Genomic DNA, 10922 nt, shown 5'->3' with positions numbered 1-10922 from the left:
GGCACAAGATGTAAGTGGCATTGCCTCTCATTACTTAACTTGGAAAGCAGGCCGTATCATATTGCCCACATTCTATTAGTTACAGGGGAGTTAAAAGTTTGCTCATATTCAGAGGAGGAGAATTAGACCTCACTGTGTAAGTGGCAGAGTAGCAAGTTTTCAAAGAGCAAGAGGGATGGGCGGTATTGCCATGGCCACCTATGGAAAATACATGTGTCACAAAGGGTGATGGAGGTCAGGGCTTGAGTAACCTGGCTCTACCTGGGTATTAACTGTTCCTACATACAGGAAACCAACCAACCCCCAGGCCCACTGAGTGAGAAATCAGAGAGAACCAATCAGCCACCCCTTCCCAGGATGCATCCAATGCTACCCTCAACAGACTGCCTCACTTTCCAGCACCTCCAAGCCTTCACTGCCCACCTGTAGTCCAGTTCTGCTCACTGTCGCCCACTGCCCTGAGGCTGAAACTGATGGCCCTTTGCTTACCATCCCAATTTCCTAGGGCTGCCATACCAAAATCACAAATTAAGTGGCTTAGAGCAGTGGAAATGTGTGCTTTCACAGTTCTGGAGGCCAGGAGTCTGAAGTCAAGGTATGGGCAGGTATGGGCAGGGACATACTCTGCCCCTGAGGCTTTGGGGGAAAAAATCCTCCCATGCCTCTTCCCAGTGTGTGATGGCTGCTGGGAACCCCTGACATTCTCAGTCTGTAGCTGCACCATTCCCTCTCTGCCTCTGTCACTACCAAATGTCCTTCCCTCTTTTCATAAGGGCACCAGTCACTGAATTAGAGCCCACACTAATCCAGTGTGATCTCGTCTTAACTTGATGATGTCCATGAATACCCCATTTCCAAATAAGATCATGTTCACAAGTACTAGGGGTTAGGACTTGGACATGTTTTAAGGGGAGAACACCATTCAACCCTATAATACTTGCCATGGGGCCATGGAAGAGTCACCTCAAGGCTTCAGGACTGTCTCTCCTTCCCAGCCTAAGCCCATTCACCCCTTCAAAGCAAAGCCACCACCTCCTCCTCCCAGGGCACATCTTCTTAATGAGACTCTTTAAAGTCACACGGTTTGGCAAGACCTTCATCAATCTCTCTGCCGCTGTCTCGGCTCAATTCCAGCCCCTCCTGCAACATTAGCTTGCGGATTCACACACATGCAGATGCACACACTTGATCAAGCCACCGGATTCCTGACCACAGAGAATGGTGTTCAGAGCCACACACAAGGGATTATTGATTTTTCTCTTCTCTTGGCTTTTTATTAGTGGCCACAATTGCCTTTCGCCCTGATGGCTGTCTTTAGAATGAGACTGGTTAGAAGTCTTTTTTCTTTGGTGCTCATGGAATCCCAAGGAGCTCTCTGGAACCCCGGCTCACCTTACATTGTTTTAGGACCAGCAGTCCAGAGGGCCCTTCATGAGTCCAGAGACAAGCCATGCAGAACTATTCCCAGCAGGCCTGATTTCAATCAAGAGGCAGTAGGCTGTAGATGAAAGACTAGCCTGCATTTTGCAGGTTCAACCTGAAAGAGAAACAGAGCTACAAGCCCAATTTGGGGATGTCCCCATGTTAATGAACATGAGACACACTCAATTGTGACAGACTAGTCTTTCAAAGGCACATTCAGACCCTTCTCTGGGGGACCCTGACATGGGTAAAATAGAAAATCATCCACACATCAGCTTGTTCACAAGCATGATCTAAGTACATGGCCCCACAAGAAGGGATTCAGCAATCCTTAGTCAGTTAGACCTGATTCATGCACATTACAGCTGATATCCCAAAATAAAGGCATGACAGCACATTTTTTTTTTCTGCAAACAAAATACTATAGTACCCCAAATTTGTAAAAGTAGTTTTCTTCATGTTTGAGTAATTCTCTGCTTCTCTGGGTCGTCCTCTATGGAGTGACTAGTGAGTAGCCCTCCTCCCCTAACTTGGAAATTGAATTTAAATCATAATTCATCTGAATAAAAATATAGGAAACCATTAGAGAAGCAGAACCCAGCCATGATAACAAGCCTAACTGTTGTCTGATCAAAAGGAAAGGGGGCATCAGTCACAGGGACACAGAAGTAGGAATTATGGCCACCCCACTCACACCAGCTCCGTCCCACATTTGTGGGACAAATGTATCATCACCGTTACAGGCTCTAAAGCTTGAAACCACCTGCATCTGAGGCATATTCCTGCTGCACTTTGCCCTGGTGGGTGCCTCCCACGACCTTCAGGAAGTCTGGTTTCCTCTAAGTCTACACCTAGGGAGAGAATATGCTGAGCCTCCTGAAATGGGTTTATCAGTTTGCTTTCTCAGCCTATTTTGTTTTTACCTAGAGCCAGTGGGGTTTTCAAAATTCCTAACCAGAGATAGGTGAAATAAATAAAATCTTACCCAGGTGAGAACTATTTCAGCCCCCTTTCAAAGTCATTAACTCAAATTACTTTCAAGTGGGCTTTAATATTTAATTCATTCTATGCGCTGACAGAGGAAATGTGGTCCCTACACTTCTGATGATTGGAGATTGTCGCCGATGTATCACCTGGTTTTGAGAGGATTTCAATGGTTCTCCAGGTAAGAATGAGGCCACTGAAGCTCCTAGGAGCACACTTCTGCCCATACAGACTATCACATGTTTAATGACACACTGAGAAGTTGGACAAGTCTATGTTTAAGAGCTCACACATGGAATCAGCCAGAATCGGATTTGAATTTTAGTCCTGCCACTTAGTAGCTGTGTGACTTTTGGGAAATGACTTAAATTCTGTGAGTTCAATTTCCACAGTGACAAATAGGAATAATAATGACTGCCTCCTAGGGACAACGGAAAACTTACACGAGATAAAATGTGTAACCTATTGTATTAGTCAGCTACGTAACAAACAACCCTAAAATCTCAGTGACCCCAAGGAACAAAAGGAGAGTATCCCTTCATGCTCCATGCCCAACTCAGAACATGCCCCAGTCTGTGCCATCCTCACTCCAGGATCAAAGCCAACGAAGCCGCCATGGCCTAGAGTGTCACCATTCAACAGGGAGAAGGGAGTGTGTGAAGGGGCACACTTGCTCTGAAAGGCTTCCAGCTGGGAGTGACATACATCCCTTCTGGTCACATTTCACTGGCCAAGTCCAGTTGTATGGCCACATCTATCTGTAGGAGGGAAATGCAACCTACCATAGGCCCAGAAGGTTGAAAATCAGAACTGTTAGTAGCAGCACTAATGTTGACCACACACACTGAGCCTAGGCTCTGGGGATGCAGGATATTTGGATCTTAACACTTTTCTCCTTCAATTTTGACTCAGTGGTCAACCAGACCCTGGACTCTGATCCAGGAGAAACACTGGTGCTATGTTAACAAATACAAACATTTTGGGGCACCTGGGTGGCTCTGTGGGTTAAGCCTCTGCCTTCAGCTCAGGTCATGATCTCAGGGTCCTGGGATTGAGCCTCATATTGGGCTCTCTGCTCAGTGGGAAGCCTGGTTCCCCTTCTCTCTCTGCCTGCTTCTCTGTCTACTTGTGATCTCTCTCTCTCTCTGTCAAACAAATAAGTAAAATCTTAAAAAAAAAAAAAAAGGAAAAAAATACAAACATCTTAATGCAGAATTTTGTTCAACCAGTATTTGTTGGGCCTCCTACATGCCAAGGTCTCTTTGAGACCCTGCAGACTAAGCAGTGAACCAAACCCCCTAGAGCTAACATTCTGGCCAAATAGGTAGACAAATAGATAGATATAATTATATCAGGAAATAACCATTACTTTGAGAAAAAAAAAAGAAGGGAGGGTAAGGGGGTGGAAAGTGAATGAGTAGTAAACATTCTCCCTGAGGAGTGACAGTTGGTTGGGGCCACTGTGAAGTGACAGTGAGCTATGTGATAACTGCAGGAAGAACATTCCAGGCAAAGGAAGAGCCCAAGAAACACATACTTGGCCTATGTGGGAAACATCAAGAAAGCCAGTGTAGCTGGAGCATGGACCACAGGGCACAGGGCTGAGTGGAGGAAATGAGAGCACAAGGGGTCAGGGCCAGGCCACAGAGGGCCCCAAGGTGCCAGCAAGGATCTGGGACTTGCGCTAACACAGCATGTCTGCAGCCTGATGTACAGAAGGGAGGCCTGAATAGCACCAACAGTAATACCTCTCCATAAAGAGGTACTTGCAGAAGTGAACTCCAGTAAGTGAATTTAATTCCTGGATTAGTTAAATGATATCCAGTTTTTTCCCATATTCATTTCTATTTTAGTAAACTTGTTTTCATTATAATTAATGCTTTTTCTTGTAAAATCAGAGCATAAGTTTAGTTCGTTTACTAGTTTCATATCGATATCAAATTTTACAAACTCTAGCACCTGCCATTGTGACATATTTGTTGTTACGTTGCTCTTTCTGTGACCAATATTCCTGCCAGATCCCATTTTTCTACCTCAAGCTTTTCAGATCCAAATTTTTTCACAAATATCTGATTTTTCCATCATAATTGCTCACTCAAAAAAATTATCATGTGCAATTTCAGTCATTGCCTTTTTCAATTTGCATTGCTTTTTTCTACCCAGGCAAATTTTCCCGAGTGGGTTTTTGTAGTTTTCCATCTAACTACCCACATGTAATCCTGCAGTCAGAGTGAGTCTTTAGCTAGCCAATTGCTTTGCTTTGTTTTGCACTGCTTACATATGCCAGTAATATTATGCACTGGATTTAAAAAGGAAAAAAAAAAAAGAAACAGTTTCTGCCGGTTTTTGTCTTAGCCTGTTCAGGCTGCTATAACAAAATACCACAGGGCGGTGGCTTATAAACAAAAGAAATTCATTTCTCACAGCTCTGGAGGCTCAAAGGCCAAGACCAAAGTGCCAGCGCAGGGTAGGTTCTAGCAAAGGCCCTCTTCCAGCTGCAGACTGCTGACTTCTGACTGTGTCATCTCGTGCTGGAAGGAGTGAGCTAGCTCTTGGAGGCCCTCTTATAAAGACACTAATTCCATTCTGGAGGCTCCACCTTCATGACTTAAGAACCTCCCAAAGGGCCCACGTCTTAATTTTGTCCCCTTTGGGAGTGAGGTTTTCTACATACAAATTTAGGGGGACACAAACATTTAGACCATAGCAGCTTTAGAGCAAAGAACAAAGTGAAAGATCTGGAAGACCAAAAGGTCAGAATAGTGGAGCCAAAGATTCCTGCTTTTAGCATGCACTGACTGCTCAGAAAACAATAATCATTATTGTCTCATGCTCCAAGTGAGGGCTACACGCCTGCATTTCCACACACACACTCCCAAATAAAGATTTGTGTTTCTGTTTTTACTGTTAAAGACAGGCATTACTAGCTTGAGTAGGACTCTATGACTTAATTTCACACATCGATACAAGAAAGTATCTCTGACCTGAAAAACAAGATATGAAAAATCAAATTTCCCTGTGGGACATATTTTATTTTTTACTCACAGGTACAAATGATTTTAGTCAAGGTTGACAGAAAAAAGATAACCTTCTCAGCCATAGCCCTAATGACATGGCTCACCATTCTTTGTTGATATAGAATTCAGGGTTCCATCTTTAGCGTGTGGCCATCACATGGCTCTTCAAGGGTCTAAGAGATTTCAGTATACAGAGTTAGGAGCTGATGACTCCACATCTTCTCCAGAAGTACAGGGGAGGAAAACTAAAGTTATTCAGCACTTCCCCAGAAATTTCGTGTGTATTAAATCAGCTATTCTTCAAAACATCCTTATGAGGTGAGAATTTAGAGACAAGGAGACTGAGGTTCTAGGAGATGAAGTAACCTGCCCGAGGTCATGTGACTGGCACATCATGGCAGAGCCAGGACATAAAATCCAGAGGCCAACCTACCCCTAGAGCTCCTGCATTTTAATCCCATCTAGCCCAGCTTCATAAAGATTTGTATTTCAGAGAACTGGAGTTTTTAAGCACCAGAGGGTAGCTTTTCCTTGGAGACTCTGCTAAGCATTTCCTCCTGCAAACTTTTGACCCCTGCTGCTTTCTCCCCATGTCAGGAAGAATTATTATAAAGTGACAATGCCCAGTTGTGTGCAATGTAGGGTACTCATGACCAACAGGGGAAATCTGAGGTATGTCTCTCTTAAAAACATATATTCCCAGAACTATCCCTAGGCAATGGAACATTCACAAGAATGTTCCAGACACGCTGTTGTACTCTACGACACGCGATTGTATACATTATTGCACAGGACTGTGTGGTGATTCCTGAGCCACCTCATTCCAGATTTGCATTTCCAGAAAATAAATCCTAATTTTGCTGGCTCTGTGACACATAACACATCACACAACCTGAAGTCTCCTATATCATTTTGTCGATTATATATATTATACATTATAACTCAAGTTCACTCACTTTATCAAATAAGTCATTCCTTTGAAATCAACTGCAATAACTTTAAAAAAAATAACAAGGAATCATTTTTTTTTCATGCCTCCTTACTCAACCAGGGAGATCTATTTTAAACAGCCGTTCAGAATGTATTAATAATAAAAGCCAACAAATGTGCTTTCTCTGACATTATGATCTGAAAAGCTCCCGGTTAATGGCAGTCGTTGATTTTCAGCTTTCCTCCTTGGTAGACAGAGAAACTGACCATCAACGATTGGGCCTGGACCATCTGATTTATTGATGCCATTGTATACTCTCAATTACTCATAAGCATTGCAAACACTGAACATTACATGAATAGGAGCACTACACTAAATTATAGATGGCCGGTATGGAAAAGTATAATATATGAGGTCCCATCAGCACAATGTCAGAGCAGCCCAAATAAAAGTCTCTGTTTTAATGAGCACCAAAGGCCCATCCACATTAGGCATATGAACTGGAGAGAAATAAATCAGAGGATCACAATTCACCATCCAAAAGGGGTGCAACAAGTTTGGGAGGAGACTAATTGCTGAGTTAAGAAGGCAAAGCAGTTCAGCACAAAAGACCACATAGTACCTACCTAAGCACCCTCAAGAAGTCTTTGCACTCATCTAAAAGCCCAATATCAAAAGAGTATAAAAATATATATAAGGAATGAGTAAGCTGAGGAACAGAGTCTTGGGTGGATTCCCTAAGGCACAAAACTGAACGACTTTTCTGACCTGGAGTGGAGTGAAGGAGCAGGGGCAGGAGGAGGTTGGGTGTGGAACAATCAGGAAGGCAATTCTGGGACCTCTTTGCACTGTGTATATAAATCATTAAACAGCAGACAAATGATTTAACACTAATATAAACATGGGTTCCCAGAGAATTAAATTTCCCTTCCCACAAATGAGTCAGAATCAAAGTGAACTGACCACACCATCATCTCACCAAGTGCCAGGAAGTATGAGGCCAGTACAAAATACACCTTGTCAGGATTGATGTGACTCTATTCAAAATCATCCACGCACCCATGAAATTCCTCAACCCACTCCATATCTTTCCCAAACAGACCAGGGAAGCCAGCTCTCCTCTGATAACACGGAGCTCCAAAGGCCATACCCATGACCTGGGCTCACCACGAGGCAATCTGAAACATTTTAGAGCAAAAGCATAAGTGGAAGATTACCCATGGCACTGCCCTTTAATCTAAGATTATGCTCTTCCCAATAATTGGCACAGAATTACCTTTCCTTTTAAAATAATGGCAATCAGTTTGTAGTTGTCAAGGTCCTTTAAGTCTAATGTCCTTGATTGGCAAAATACAAAGTTAACAACTCTAGGTTGAACAAAATTTTTAAAATTTTATCAACCACTGGATATTTTTTCCTGTTTTGTTGAAGATTATTTGACCATAGAGTTGAGGGTCCATATCTGGGCTCTCTACTCTGTTCCACTGGTCTATGTGTCTGTTTTTATGCCAGTACCATGCTGTCTTGGTGATCACAGCTTTGTAGTAAAGCTTGAAATCAGGTAACGTGATGCCGCCAGTTTTATTTTTGTTTTTCAACATTTCCTTAGCAATTCGGGGTTTCTTCTGATTCCATACAAATTTTAGGATTACTTGCTCCAGCTCTTTGAGAAATACCGGTGGAATTTTGATCGGAATGGCATTAAAAGTATAGATTGCTCTAGGCAGTACAGACATTTTTTTAAAAAACATTTTATTTATTTATTTATTTTGACAGAGAGAGAGATCACAAGCAGGCAGAGAGGCAGGCAGAGAGAGAGGGAGAAGCAGACTCCCCACCGAGCAGGGAGCCCGATGCGGGGCTCAATCCCAAGACCCCAGGATCATGACCCGAGCCGAAGGCAGAGGCTTTAACCCACTGAGCCACCCAGGTGCCCCTAGGCAGTATAGACATTTTAACAATGTTTATTCTTCCAATCCAAGAGCATGGAATGGTCTTCCATCTTTTTGTGTCTTCTTCAATTTCTTTTATGAGTGTTCTGTAGTTCCTCGAGTACAGATCCTTAATCTCTTTGGTTAGGTTTATTCCGAGGTATCTTATGGTTCTTGGTGCTATAGTAAATGGAATCAATTCTCTAATTTGCCTTTCTGTATTTTCATTGTTAGTGTATAAGAAAGCCACTGATTTCTGTACATTGACTCTGTATCCTGCCACGTTACTGAATTGCCGTATGAGTTCTAGTAGTTTGGGGGTGGAGTCTTTCGGGTTTTCCATATAAAGAATCATGTCATCTGCGAAGAGAGAGAGTTTGACTTCTTCCTTGCCAATTTGGATACCTTTTATTTCTCTTTGTTGTCTGATTGCTGTTGCTAGGCCTTCTAATACGATGTTGAACAAGAGTGGTGAGAGTGGGCATCCTTGTTGTGTTCCTGATCTCAACAGGAAGGCTGCAAGCTTTTTCCCATTGAGGATGATATTTGCTGTGGGTCTTTCATAGATAGATTTGACGAAGTTCAGGAATGTTCCCTCTATCCCTATACTTTGAAGCGTTTTAATCAGGAACGGATGCTGGATTTTGTCAAATGCTTTTTCTGCATCAATTGAGAGGACCATGTGGTTCTTCTCTCTTCTCTTATTGATTTGTTCTATCACATTGATTGATTTGCGAATGTTGAACCGTCCTTGTAACCCAGGGATGAATCCCACCTGGTCATGGTGGATGATCTTTTTAATGTGCTGTTGGATCCTGTTTGGTGCTGGGAAAACTGGACAGCTATATGTAGAAGAATGAAACTCGACCATTCTCTTACACTGTACACAAAGATAAACTCGAAATGGATAAAAGACCTCAACGTGAGACAGGAATCCATCAGAATCCTAGAGGAGAACATAGGCAGTAACCTCTTCAATATCAGCCACAGCAACTTCTTTCAAGATATGTCTCCAAAGGTGATGGAAACAAAAGCGAAAATGAATTTTTGGGACTTCATCAAGATCAAAAGCTTCTGCACAGCGAAGGAAACAGTCAACAAAACAAAGAGGCAACCCACAGAATGGGAGAAGATATTTGCAAATGACAGTACAGACAAGAGGTTGATATCTAGGATCTATAAAGAACTCCTCAAACTCAATGTACACAAAACAGAAAATTATATTAAAAAATGGGCAGAAGATATGAACAGACACTTCTCCAATGAAGACATACAAATGGCTATCAGACACATGAAAAAATGTTCATCATCACTAGCCATCAGGGAGATTCAAATTAAAACCACATTGAGATACCACCTTACACCAGTTAGAATGGCCAAAATTAGCAAGACAGGAAACAACGTGTGTTGGAGAGGATGTGGAGAAAGGGGAACCCTCTTACACTGTTGGTGGGAATGCAAACTGGTGCAGCCACTTTGGAGAACAGTGTGCAGATTCCTCAAGAACTTAAAAATAGAGCTTCCCTATGACCCTGCAATTGCACTGCTGGGTATTTACCCCAAAGATACAGATGTAGTGAAAAGAAGGGCCATCTGTACCCCAATGTTTATAGCAGCAATGGCCACGGTCGCCAAACTGTGGAAAGAACCAAGATGCCCTTCGACGGATGAATGGATAAGGAAGATGTGGTCCATATACACTATGGAGTATTATGCCTCCATCAGAAAGGACGAATACCCAACTTTTGTAGCAACATGGACGGGACTGGAAGAGATTATGCTGAGTGAAATAAGTCAAGCAGAGAGAGTCAAGTATCATATGGTTTCACTTATTTGTGGAGCATAACAAATAATATGGAGGACAAGGGTAGATGGAGAGGAGAAGGGAGTTGAGGGAAATTGGAAGGGGAGGTGAACTGTGAGAGACTATGGACTCTGAAAAACAACCTGAGGATTTTGAAGGGGTGAGGGGTAGGAGGTTAGGGGAACCAGGTGGTGGGTATTAGGGAGGGCACGGATTGCATGGAGCACTGGGTGTGGTGAAAAAACAATGAATACTGTTACGCTGAAAAGAAATAAAAAATTAATTAATTAATTAATTAAAAAAATTTTATCAGCCTATAAGATCCAAAAATCTAAAAATAATCATCTTCTATTCTAATGTAGCCCAATTACACACAAATGTATATCCAGGTAAGGATCAGTAAATGCCTGCTCTGTTTATTTTGCTGATCGACAGTGGTGACAGGAAAGAACTACACAGTACAACCTAACATAGAGGATTGGTCCGTGCTTCCAGCTTGGTGAATCATGTAAATGATTGTCTCTCAAGCATTCACCCTAAGGCAAAGTTTGATCATGCAGAAATCAATGGTGACCTCACTTTGTTTTCTACCGTGTCTCGGTATCTCAGACTAGTTGAGGATTCTTCCCACACCCTGGACTAACAGCTTCTTGACCTCCTTCACTTAACTTCTGTTCCACATCAGCTACCTAAAGGCAATGAACCTCCTTTTCACTTGTATGATGGAACTCTCTTTTCCTTTGATCTCACAGCAAGGTGGGGGAAGCCTAGTAACTGAGAAGTGGTGATTGGACATGACACCTCCCAAGGCTTGGTCAACAGAATAGGACTTT

The sequence above is a fragment of the Martes martes genome (assembly GCF_963455335.1).
Source record: "Martes martes genome assembly, chromosome: 12".
In the NCBI taxonomy this organism is placed as follows: Eukaryota; Metazoa; Chordata; class Mammalia; order Carnivora; family Mustelidae; genus Martes; species Martes martes.
Note: the sequence above shows the minus strand (reverse complement) of the source record.